The 10,820-nt window shown below is 48.5% G+C and overlaps 1 long non-coding RNA gene across 1 annotated transcript; it reads left to right on the forward strand.

Annotated features, from left to right (window-relative positions):
- The first annotated feature begins 1,930 nt into the window (after positions 1-1,930).
- On the forward strand, positions 1,931-6,979 carry LOC144370840 (uncharacterized). Its single transcript, XR_013430845.1, has 2 exons — positions 1,931-5,602; positions 5,956-6,979. It is a non-coding gene; the product is annotated as an uncharacterized LOC144370840 (long non-coding RNA).
- The last annotated feature ends 3,841 nt before the right edge of the window (positions 6,980-10,820 follow it).

Below are 10,820 nucleotides of genomic sequence, written 5' to 3' on the forward strand. Positions count from 1 at the left end.
ACTCACCCCTCTTACCTGGAGTCTGGGGAAGCTCCTACACCAGGGTAGAAGGGACTGACCCCTCTAGGCAGGAGACCCCCGGCACCTGGGTGTCAGGTGAAACTCACATATGGCTGCAGCCAGGGTAGAGTGGACATGCTCCTCCAAGCAAGAGACCCCTCTTGTTGCTAAGGCAAGCTTGTATTCCCCCTTAGCCAGGGTAGAGGAGACTTGCCCTGCAGGCAGGAGACTTCTCCCACCTGGATTTCCTGGGAAATCTTATATGGCACCAGCCAAAGTAGAGTGGACTGTTGCCCTTCCAGGCGGGAGACCCCTTCCACCTGGGTGAGGGGGGTGGAGTTTTTATACCCCTGCAGCCAGAGTATTAGGGACTTGCTCCTCCAGGCAAGAGACCCCTCCCACCTGGGTGGCTGGGAAGCTCCTATACCACCACAGGCGGGGTAGAGGGAACTCTACCCTCCAGACCTTAGACCCCTTCTATCTGGGTGTCCTGGGGAGCTCCTGTAATGCTGCAGACAGGGTAGAGGGGACTCATAGCTTCAGGAGGGTGACCCCTTCCACCTGGGTGTCAGGGGGTGTTCTTATATCACTGCCACCAGGATAGAAGAGACTTGCTCTTCTAGTTGGGAGACCCCTCCCACCTGAGTGTCTGGTTGATCTCTTATACCTCGGCAGCCAGGGTAGAGGGGACTCGCCCCTCCAATCGGGAGACCCCTCCCACCTGGGTGTCCAAGGGAGCTTAATTACTTCAGCAGCCAGGGTAGAGGGGACGTGCTCCTATAGGCGGGAGTCCCCTCCTACCTGGGTGTCAGGGGGAGGTCCAATACTGCCACAGCCTGGGTAGAGGAAACATGCCCCTAAAGGTGGAAGACCCCTCCCACCTGAGTGTCCGGGGGAGCTCCTATATCTCCGCAGCCAGTGTAAGGGGACTCGACTCTCCAGTCGGGAGACCCCATAACCTGGGTGTCAGGGGGAGCTCCTATACTGTCAGAACCTGGGGAGAGAGGACACGCTCCAGGCGGAAGACTCCTCCCACCTGTGTGTCAGGGGAAACTCTTATACTGCTGCAGCCAGGGTATAGTGGACATGCTCCTGCAGGCAAGACGCGCCTCCCATCTTGGAGCCAGGGCGATCTTGTATTCGGCCTTAGCCAAGGTAGAGAGGACTAGCCTCTCCAAGCAGGAGACCTCTCCCACCTGGTTGTTGGGGGGGGGGCAGATACAGAGCTGCAGTCAGGATAGCTGAAACTCGCCCCTCCAGGTGGGAGAGTCCTTTCACCGATATTCAGAGAGAGCTCTTATGCTGACGCAGCCATTGTAGAGGGAACTCGCCCCTCAAGGCAAGAGACCCCTCCTGAAAGGTTAATAAAATAGGTACTTGTCACTCCATTTCTCTATATGCTTAACAAAACACTGTTGAAATCTTAAGAACTGTTTGCTAATCTTGTTCTCAGAAATATGCTGTCCCTAACTGTGGACTGTTTGCTAATCTTGTTCCCAGAATGAGCTGTCCCCAACTGCCAAACTACAAAATGTAACTTCTCTCGCTGCCCTCTCCATGGAAAGTATATAAGCTCTGCTCAAGCTGTTCTCAGGGCTCTCTCTCTCTTTGCTATAGAGGGAGCCCCAGCATGCTGGTCTCCAAATAAACCCACCCTTCTGCTTTTGCATAAGACAGTCTCTTGTGGTCTCTTACTCCGACGTTTCGCTGGACCCTTACATTTGGTGCATTGGCCGGGAACTGCGCATCGCCGGACAGGGAGACCTCAACAAGACTCCTTTAGGGGGGTAAGTAAGGCGCCTTATCTCCTTCTTCTTCTCCTCCTTGTTTTTCCTTTGCGATTGTTTGGCTTCTGGTTTCTGGCTTCTGGTTTTTAGCTTCTGGTTTCTGGATCAGAGAAGAGCGAAAGCTCTCAGAGCTTCGGGTTTTTCTGGTTTTGGGTTGGTAGAGTGTGGTTGTCAGCGGAGAGCGTAAGTTCTCCCTGGCGGTGGTGGATAGACGTGTCCCTGAAGCCACAGACCTCGTCTCCTCAAGGGACGCTTTGGGAGACTCTGGGGGGGACGGAGGTGCCCCCATCTGGGAGAGACGGAGGTGCCCTCATCTGTATTCTGCTGCCAACCCGTCTGGTTTTGCCGGCAACTATTCTTTCTCTCAGGTTGAATTCACTGTCTGTTTTTAATCTTTGCCTCTGGATTTGTGTTACACGTTTACTGTTCATTGTGTGTCCGTGTTGGTGTCACGTTTGTATTGTCCCTGTCTTTGTTCAAGTAACTTTCATTATGAGACAGAGTCATTCACTGGACTGAAGTCCGCTTAAGGGCTCAGAATCTTTCTTTTTCAGTAAAACACCGGACCTGGCAGACTCTCTGTGCCTCAGAATGGCCCGCCTTTGGAGTTGGATGGCCTCCAGAAGGATCTTTCTACTCCCCACTAATTTGAAAAGTCAGAGATATTGTCTTTGTCTTTCAGCTGGGACCACATAGCCATCCAGATCAACAGCCGTATATCTTAACTTGGCAGGACCTTTGTGAATCTCCTCCTCCTTGGGTGAAGGCTTTTCTTGTCTCTGTTCCTGCTCCTCCCCCTCCCCCTACGATTCTATCTCTCAAACCTCCTCCTCCACCCTTTGTTCTCCCTGAGTCTCAAGATTTGACTCTGCTGGACCCTCCTCCCTTTCCTTATCCCCTGCCTTCATTCCCCAACCCCCAACACCCTCTAAGAGATTCCCCTGCTGCTGACTCAGCTTCTCCACCACAGGAGGTTAAGCCAGCTCAGTGCCCTTCAGATGACTTTCCCAAGGCACACATAGACCCTCCTCCCCTGGAGGAAGCTAGCCCAGCTAAAGAAATGATTAAAACCCTGAAGCCCCCGTGATACTTCCCCTCCGTCCTTATGGGCCAATGATAGAGGATGGCCATGGTAGAGAAATGCAAGCCTACCAGTATTGGCCTTTCTCCTCTTCAGATCTATATAATTGGAAAAATAACAATCCCCCTTTTTCTGAGGACCCCACCCGGCTCACAGGTCTGATCAAGTCATTGATGTTTTCACACCAGCCTACTTGGGATGACTGCCAACAACTCTTAGGCACTCTCTTCACGACAGAGGAACGAAAGAGAATCCTCCTGGAAGCAAGAAAAAATATCCTCGGACCAGATGGGCGACCGACACAACTTCCCAACATAATCGAAGCTGACTTCCCCTTGAACCGACCCAACTGGGACCCCAACACCTTTGAAGGTAGGGAGCATCTGTCCACTTATTGCCGGGCTCTAATAGCGGGTCTCCGAGCAGCCGCTAGATGGCCAACTAATTTGACCAAGGTAAGAGAGATTATTCAGGGGCCTAATGAATCACCCTCTATGTTTCTGGAGAGAATTATGGAGGCACATAGGAGATATACTCCTTTTGATCCTCAGGCAGAGGATCAAAAGGCATCTGTCATGATGGCCTTTATTGGGCAAGCTGCCCTGAATATTAAAAAAAAGTTACAACGTTTAGATGGATTACAAGATATGACTTTGAGAGATTTAGTCAGAGAAGCCGAAAAGGTATACTATAAGAGAGAAACTGAGGAAGAGAAGGAACAAAGGGAGGATAAAAGAAGCAAAAGACAGACTGAGGCATTGACTAAGGTCCTGGTCACAACAACAAATAGGCCAGAAGTTAAGAGACAGGGAGACAGAAAGGGATACCTGGGTCCATGCCAAAAGCCACATCTGGCTTCAGATCAATGTGCCTACTGTAGAAAAAAAGGACACTGGGTCAAAGAGTGCCCTAGAAGGAAACAGCCACGCCAACCAGCCATTCTAACTCTGGAGGATGACTAGGAAAGTCAGGGCTCAGATCCCCTCCCCGAGCTCAGGGTAACTTTTGAAGTGGAGGGGACCCCAGTAAACTTTGAAGTGGATACAGGGGCAGTATACTCAGCCCTTAAGGCCCCATTGGGCCCTCTATCAACCAAAAGGTCTCTAGTTCAAGGGGCTAACGGCAGTAAATATCGGGCTTGGACAACTAAGAGGACCATGGACCTGGGAAAAAGAAAAATCCATCACTCCTTCCTAGTGATCCCAGAATGCCCAGCCCCATTGATAGGCAGAAATCTGCTCACCAAACTCCGGGCCAAAATAACTTTTAACCCTGAAGGCCCCCAAATGAAATTTCTAAATCCTTCAGTAAAAACTCCTATAGTCATGGCTTTAACTATGTCAGTAGAAGATGAACATCAACTCTTCACACCCCCCAAGACTGATCAAACAGGCAAGCTATCCCAGAAGTGGATAACAGATTACCCAGATGCCTGGGCAGAAACTGCTAGATTAGGCCTAGTCGTAAAACAACCTCCAATAATGGTGGAGTTAAAAACCTCAGCCTCCCCAATTAATATTAAACAATATCCTCTGAACAAAGAAGCCCTGTCAATTGGCCTGGAACATTCTCCTGCTACCAGTAAAAAAGCCAGGAACTGGGGACTATCGCCCTGTTCAAGACTTAAGAGAGATCAACAACAGAGTGCAGGACATTCACCCCACAGTACCTAATCCATACAATCTGCTTAGCACCCTTAACCCTGAGCGAAAATGGTATACTGTCCTGGACTTAAAAGATGCTTTCTTTTGCTTGCCTCTGCATAAAGATAGTCAATTGCTGTTTGCTTTCAAATGGGTAAACCCAGAAACTGAAACGTCTGATCAACTAACTTGGACCAGACTCCCACAGGGGTTCAAAAACTCCCCCACTCTTTTTGATGAAGCCCTCCACAGAGATCTCAATAACTTCAGAACCATGCACCCTGAAGTCACCCTACTCCAATATGTGGATGACCTGCTACTGGCAGCAGACACCAAGGAAAACTGTGAGTCTGGGACCCAAGCACTATTATCCGAGCTTCTGCCAAAAAGGCCCAAATTTGCCAGCAAGAAGTAATCTTTTTGGACTATTCCCTTAGGGGCAATAAACAATGGCTCACTGAGCCCAGAAAACAAACCGTTGTGCAGATACCACCCCCATCTAACAAGAGGGCAAATGAAGAGGCTAAATTGACAGCCCTAAACAGAGTAACCATGTTAACACTTTCCATACGGGGGAAATATGAGTCAGGAGATTTAACTACATCAGAGCACCCCGACAACTTAACATCTGAGGACACTGAACTCCTTGACAACACTGAACCCAACTTGCAATTTCAGAAAGCCCTACACTACGTTAAGAATATACATCAACTCACTCACCTTGGTTCAAAGAAACTGCAAGCATTCCTAAAAGATCAAGAACAGAGTTTTCCACTAACCGGCTCACAACAAAAGGAAATAGCTGAATGGGTAACAAAAGCCTGTCGGGCCTGTCAATTGGTTAATGCTTACCCCTCCAAGCTTCCTATAGGAAGGCGCCTTCGAGGAACCAGACCAGGACAATTCTGGGAAGTGGACTTCACTGAAATTAAGCCAGCAAGGTATGGACTTAAATATCTCCTAATCTTTGTAGATACATTTTCAGGATGGATTGAAGCCTTCCCCGCAAAAAAAAAAAAAAAAAAAAAACGGCACAAATGGTGGTCAAAAAGATCCTGGAAGATATTTTTCCAAGATACGGCCTGCCTAAGGTAATAGGGTCCGATAATGGACCGGCGTTCGTGGCCCAGGTAAGTCAGGGGTTAACCAGGACCCTGGGGATTAATTGAAAGTTACATTGCGCTTATAGACCCCAGAGCTCAGGACAGATAAAAAAAATGAATAGAACCATTAAAGAGACCTTAATAAAATTAAGCTTGGAGACCGGCATAAAAGATTGGACTATGCTCCTGCCTTATGCACTGTTTCATACAAGAAATACTCCCTCTGTTTCTTTGTGTAACCTCACCCCCTATAAAATTTTCTATGGTGCCCCTCCTCCAATAAGGGACCTGACCCCAACTCTAAGAACTAATGATTCCTTTCACACCCCATTGCTTGACAGACTTAAAGCTTTTGAAAAAACTCAGTGATACCTGTGGAAACAGCTGGCCACTGCCTACCAACCTGGAAACGAAGGAACTCCACACCAATATCAAGTGGGAAACTTCATCTATGTAAGACGACATCAGGTGTCATTCCCTAGAACCCCGCTGGAAAGGACCATACCGGGTGCTACTTATAACACCTATAGCGGTAAAGGTAGATGAAATCACTTCCTGGATCCATGTCTCTCATCTCAAGCCTGCGCCCTGTCCAGACTCTGGCTGGGAATTAAAAAAGACTGGTAACCCTCTCAAATTGTGTATTCGCCGTGTGGATAGGGCTATGGACCCTCCCCTTGACCATCAATAGTCCTAATCCTCATCAGCCCGTTCAGCAGCAATGGCTGATCATAAATCCTACTGGACAGGAAGTATGGTCTATCTCGCATACAGCCCCCTTAGGTACCTGGTGGCCATCTCTCCACCCAGACATTTGTCAGTTGGCTATAGGTCTTTCCTATTGGGTATCCCTGATAAAGAGGATCCCACTAAAATTCCATTAAATCCCTTCTGTACCATAGATAATGGAAACAAACATTATGGATGTAAGGACACGAGAGCCAGATGTAAATTGGCTAACCTAGATTACTATGTTTGTCCGGTGGACTATCAAAGCCACTAACAGTCACGGCTGTGTGGGGGAAAAACCGACTTCTTCTGTAAGTCATAAGGATGTAAACATACAGGGGCTACCTGATGGAACCCAAACCTCCGCCGGTTCTCAGACCATTGCCCCCTTGCTGAAGTAACAGGTACTGAGGTACCTCTCCACCCACTCACTCCTCTCTTCTCCTGTCAGTGCCCACACCGGGTCCCACCGGAACTATCCAAGATGTAATAAAAATGGCCTTTAAAGTTGCTTTATCATTACTAAAAACAGGTTACTAAAAATTTAAAGTCCCTCACAGGCTTTTTGGGATACTCACTCCAGTCTTCCCCTCTTCTCTACCTGTTCTAATACTCAAGTTTTTGTTGCTAGGAAAATCCCAAGCCCCTTTCCCATTATTCTTTTACATCTCTCCTTCCTCATTCTCAGATCCATGGAGCTGCTCTCAGCACTGCCTTCCCCGTCCTCCCCCTCTGTACCAGGCCCACAGAAAAGTCTTAGCTGACCTTCTCCAGAAGTCTTCACCATGGCTGACTTTAGGACTTTCAGCAAAAAAAGTCCTTATAAAAGAGTTCAGTATAAACTTCCTCTTTTCATGTTGCCCTGTTCTACTTGGCCATTGGCTGGAAAAATCAGCACTCCTAAGCTAGACACCCCCTTACTAGTTTTTCACAAAATATGTGAACAAGGCCTCTGGCCTTGAGCTGGGGCTTCTCAGAGATGGCTACATTTCTAAGATAAAAAAGTTATCAACTGGGCTCCATGGTAACAGCTGACAAAGAAAAAAAAAAGTTCTCCCCAGGTGTCCTTAAAAAGTTAACTTGCCCAGAACAGAGAAAAAAAAAAACAGAAACAAAAACTGCTTTTTGTAAACTTCTGCACACTGTGAACTTCTGAGCCCTTTCCCTTACATGCTGAGTATGGAGTTCTAAAGCTGCCTAAACTTGGGGTTCAGGGGATTAATTGATTACAGTGGAAGCAATGCCCTCTGAATCCGGTTGCAGCCAAATAGAACTGTTTCCCTGTCTTCAGTGCTATCTTAAGTGCCTTGCCTTGTCCGTCCCTACAACAATATAATTCTATATACTTAAACATTATTTATATTTTCATAAAATGGTCAACAGATGTAATTAATTATGTAATGGTGCAGATGTTTCCCAGAGTGCTCTATCATGACGCAGGTTCATTTAAAGATCAAATAAGGGGACATACAACCTGGTTCCGCCGGAACCTGTAGCCCTCACTCTAGCCATCTTATTAAGAATGGGAATTGCTGCAGGGGTGGGCACAAGAACTACTGCCCTGGTCCATGGGACACAACAAATGACCCAATTAGAAACAGCAATGGACCAAAACTTAAAGATATTAGAAACCTCCATCACAGCTTTGCAGGAATCTTTAACCTCTCTCTCTGAAGTTGTTTTACAGAACAGGCGAGGGTTGGACCTCCTCTTCTTGAGAGAAGAGGGCCTTTGTGCTGCATTAAGGGAAAAATGTTGTTTTTATGCTGACCATACTGGAGTTGTAAAAAAATCAATGAGTAAACTAAAAAGATGCCTTAAAGAGTGTCAATGAGAGAGAGAGACCCAAAAAGGGTGATATAAATCTTGGTTCACACAGTCCTCCTGGTTAACTATGTTTTTATCAGCCTGGTCGGTCCTTTAATAATTCTTATATTGTTGCTAACTCTAGGACTCTTTTTGCTCAGCCGTGTAGTTTCCTTTCTCCAATCCCAAATTGGACAAATCAAACTTATGGTAATCAGACAACAATATACCCCACTAGCAGACACAGAATGTGACACCCCCCAATGATCACTTTTATGATTAAAAGTAACCAGAAAAAGAAGTGGGGAATGAAAGGTTAATAAAATAGGTACTTGTCACTCCATTTCTCTATATGCTTAACAAAACACTGTTGAAATCTTAAGAACTGTTTGCTAATCTTGTTCTCAGAAATGTGCTGTCCCTAACTGTGGACTGTTTGCTAATCTTGTTCCCAGAATGAGCTGTCCCCAACTGCCAAACTACAAAATGTAACTTCTCTCGCTGCCCTCTCCATGGAAAGTATATAAGCTCTGCTCAAGCTGTTCTCAGGGCTCTCTCTCTCTTTGCTATAGAGGGAGCCCCAGCATGCTGGTCTCCAAATAAACCCACCCTTCTGCTTTTGCATAAGACAGTCTCTTGTGGTCTCTTACTCCGACGTTTCGCTGGACCCTTACACTCCCACTTGGGTGTAGAGGGGGAGCTCCTGTATCTCCAGAGCCAGGGTGGATGGGACTCGCCCCTTCCAGCGGGAGACACCTTCCATCTTGTTATGGGGGGGGGAGCTCCTATACCACAGCAACCAGAATTGGGGGGAATCACCCCTCTAAGCAGGAGTCTCTGGGTCTCTGGGAAAGCTGGTAAACCCCTGCAGCCAGGGTAGGGGAAGTCACCTTTCTAGGCAGGAGACCCCTCCAACCTGTGTGTCAGGGGGAGCTCATATACACCAGCATCCAGGGTAGAGGCTACATGTATTTCCAGGAGAAAGACACTTCCCACCTGGGAATGGGGTTAACTACTATACCACCTTAGCAAGTTTAGAGGGGACTCGCCCCTCCAGGTTGAAGACCCCTCCTACATGGGTGTCTAGCGATGGGGGATCCTATACACCTGCACCCTGGGTAGCAGTGACTCGCTCCTCCAGGAAAGAGACCGCTTCTACTGGGGGTAGTTGGGGGCACTTAAAACCCATAAGCCAGGGATGAGGGGACTCACCCCTTCAGGTGGGAGACCTTCCCACCTGGGTGTGGGGGGAGCTCATATACTTCTGTAGCCAGAGTAGTGGGGACTCGCCCCTCCAGGCAGGAGACTTCTCCCACTAGGGTGTTGCAGGAACTTGTAGACTACCTTAGACTGGGTAGAGGAGTCTTGCCCGTCCAGGTGGGAGACCCCTCCAATCTGGCTGTCGTCTGGAGCTCCTATACCACCCAAGCCATGGTAGAAAGTATTTGCCCCTCCTGGATGGACATCCCTCCCACGAGGGTATCAGTGAGAGCTCACATATACTGCCACAGCCAGAATAAACGGGATTTGCCCCTGCATGCAGAAGACCCCTCTCACCTGAGTGTCTGAGGCAGCTTGTATACATCCAAAACCAGGGTAGAGGGGACTCGCTACTTCAGTTGGGAGACCCTTCCCACCTGTGTGTCAGGGGTATATCGTATACTGCCACATCAAGGGCAGAGGACCCCCTCCTACCTGGATGTGAGGTGGAGCTTATATAGCCCAGCAGCCAGGTTAGAAGCAACTCTCACCACCAGGCGAGAAACACCTCCCACCTGGGAATGGCGGTAACTCCTATACTGCCATAGCCAGGGTAGAGGGGAATCACTCCTCCAGGCTGAAGACACTTCCCACATGGGTGTCTGGTGAGGGAGGGATCTGATACACCTGCAGATGGGGTAGCAGGAAATCACCCCTACAGCGGGAGACCCCTCCCTCCTGGGGGTAGGAGGTGGCTCTTATACCCCTGTAGCCAGGGTTGAGAGGACTTGCCCCTTCAGGAGAGACCTTCCCACCTAGGTGTGGGGGTGGAGCTCTTATACTACGGCAGCCAGGGTACTGGGGACTTGCCTCTCCAGGCAGGAGACCTCTCCCACCTGGGTGTCTTGGGGAGCTTGCATACCACTGCAGCCAGGGCAGAGTGGACTCGCTTCCCCATGAGGGAGACCCCTTCCACCTGGGTGTCCTGGGAAGCTCCAATATCGCTGAAGCCAGGGTTGTAGGACCTCGAACCTCTAGGCAGGAGACCCCTCCCACCTGGGGTTCAGGGGAAGTTCTTATACTGTTGCAGCCAGGATAGTGTGATAGTAGAAGCAAATGTGACTCCGTTTTGTTTTATGACTTTATCCTGTAAAACAACCTGCCAAATAAAAGACTCATGACTGGGAAAAGATGCTCTTTTCCTTTTGCTATGGAAACCTTTAAGAACATGAAACTACCTAATGGGGCATTGTTTCTATAACTAGGGTAAGGGGGCTCTGTTTCTGTAACTGGGGTGACTGGGCTAACTGTGATTGGTTAGGCTTTTCGCTGCTTGACTGTACTCTCCCGCTTCTGTAACCTGGCTTGCTGCATTGTCTAGACCCCCAAACATCCCTTTTGCAATGTTCCAGGGATCTAGCCAATGTAAGCAAGCCTGGTTACATTGGTTTTTAGGCTTATAAGGAGCACC

This window comes from Ictidomys tridecemlineatus, chromosome 15 (assembly GCF_052094955.1).
Source record: "Ictidomys tridecemlineatus isolate mIctTri1 chromosome 15, mIctTri1.hap1, whole genome shotgun sequence".
Lineage (NCBI taxonomy): Eukaryota > Metazoa > Chordata > Mammalia > Rodentia > Sciuridae > Ictidomys > Ictidomys tridecemlineatus.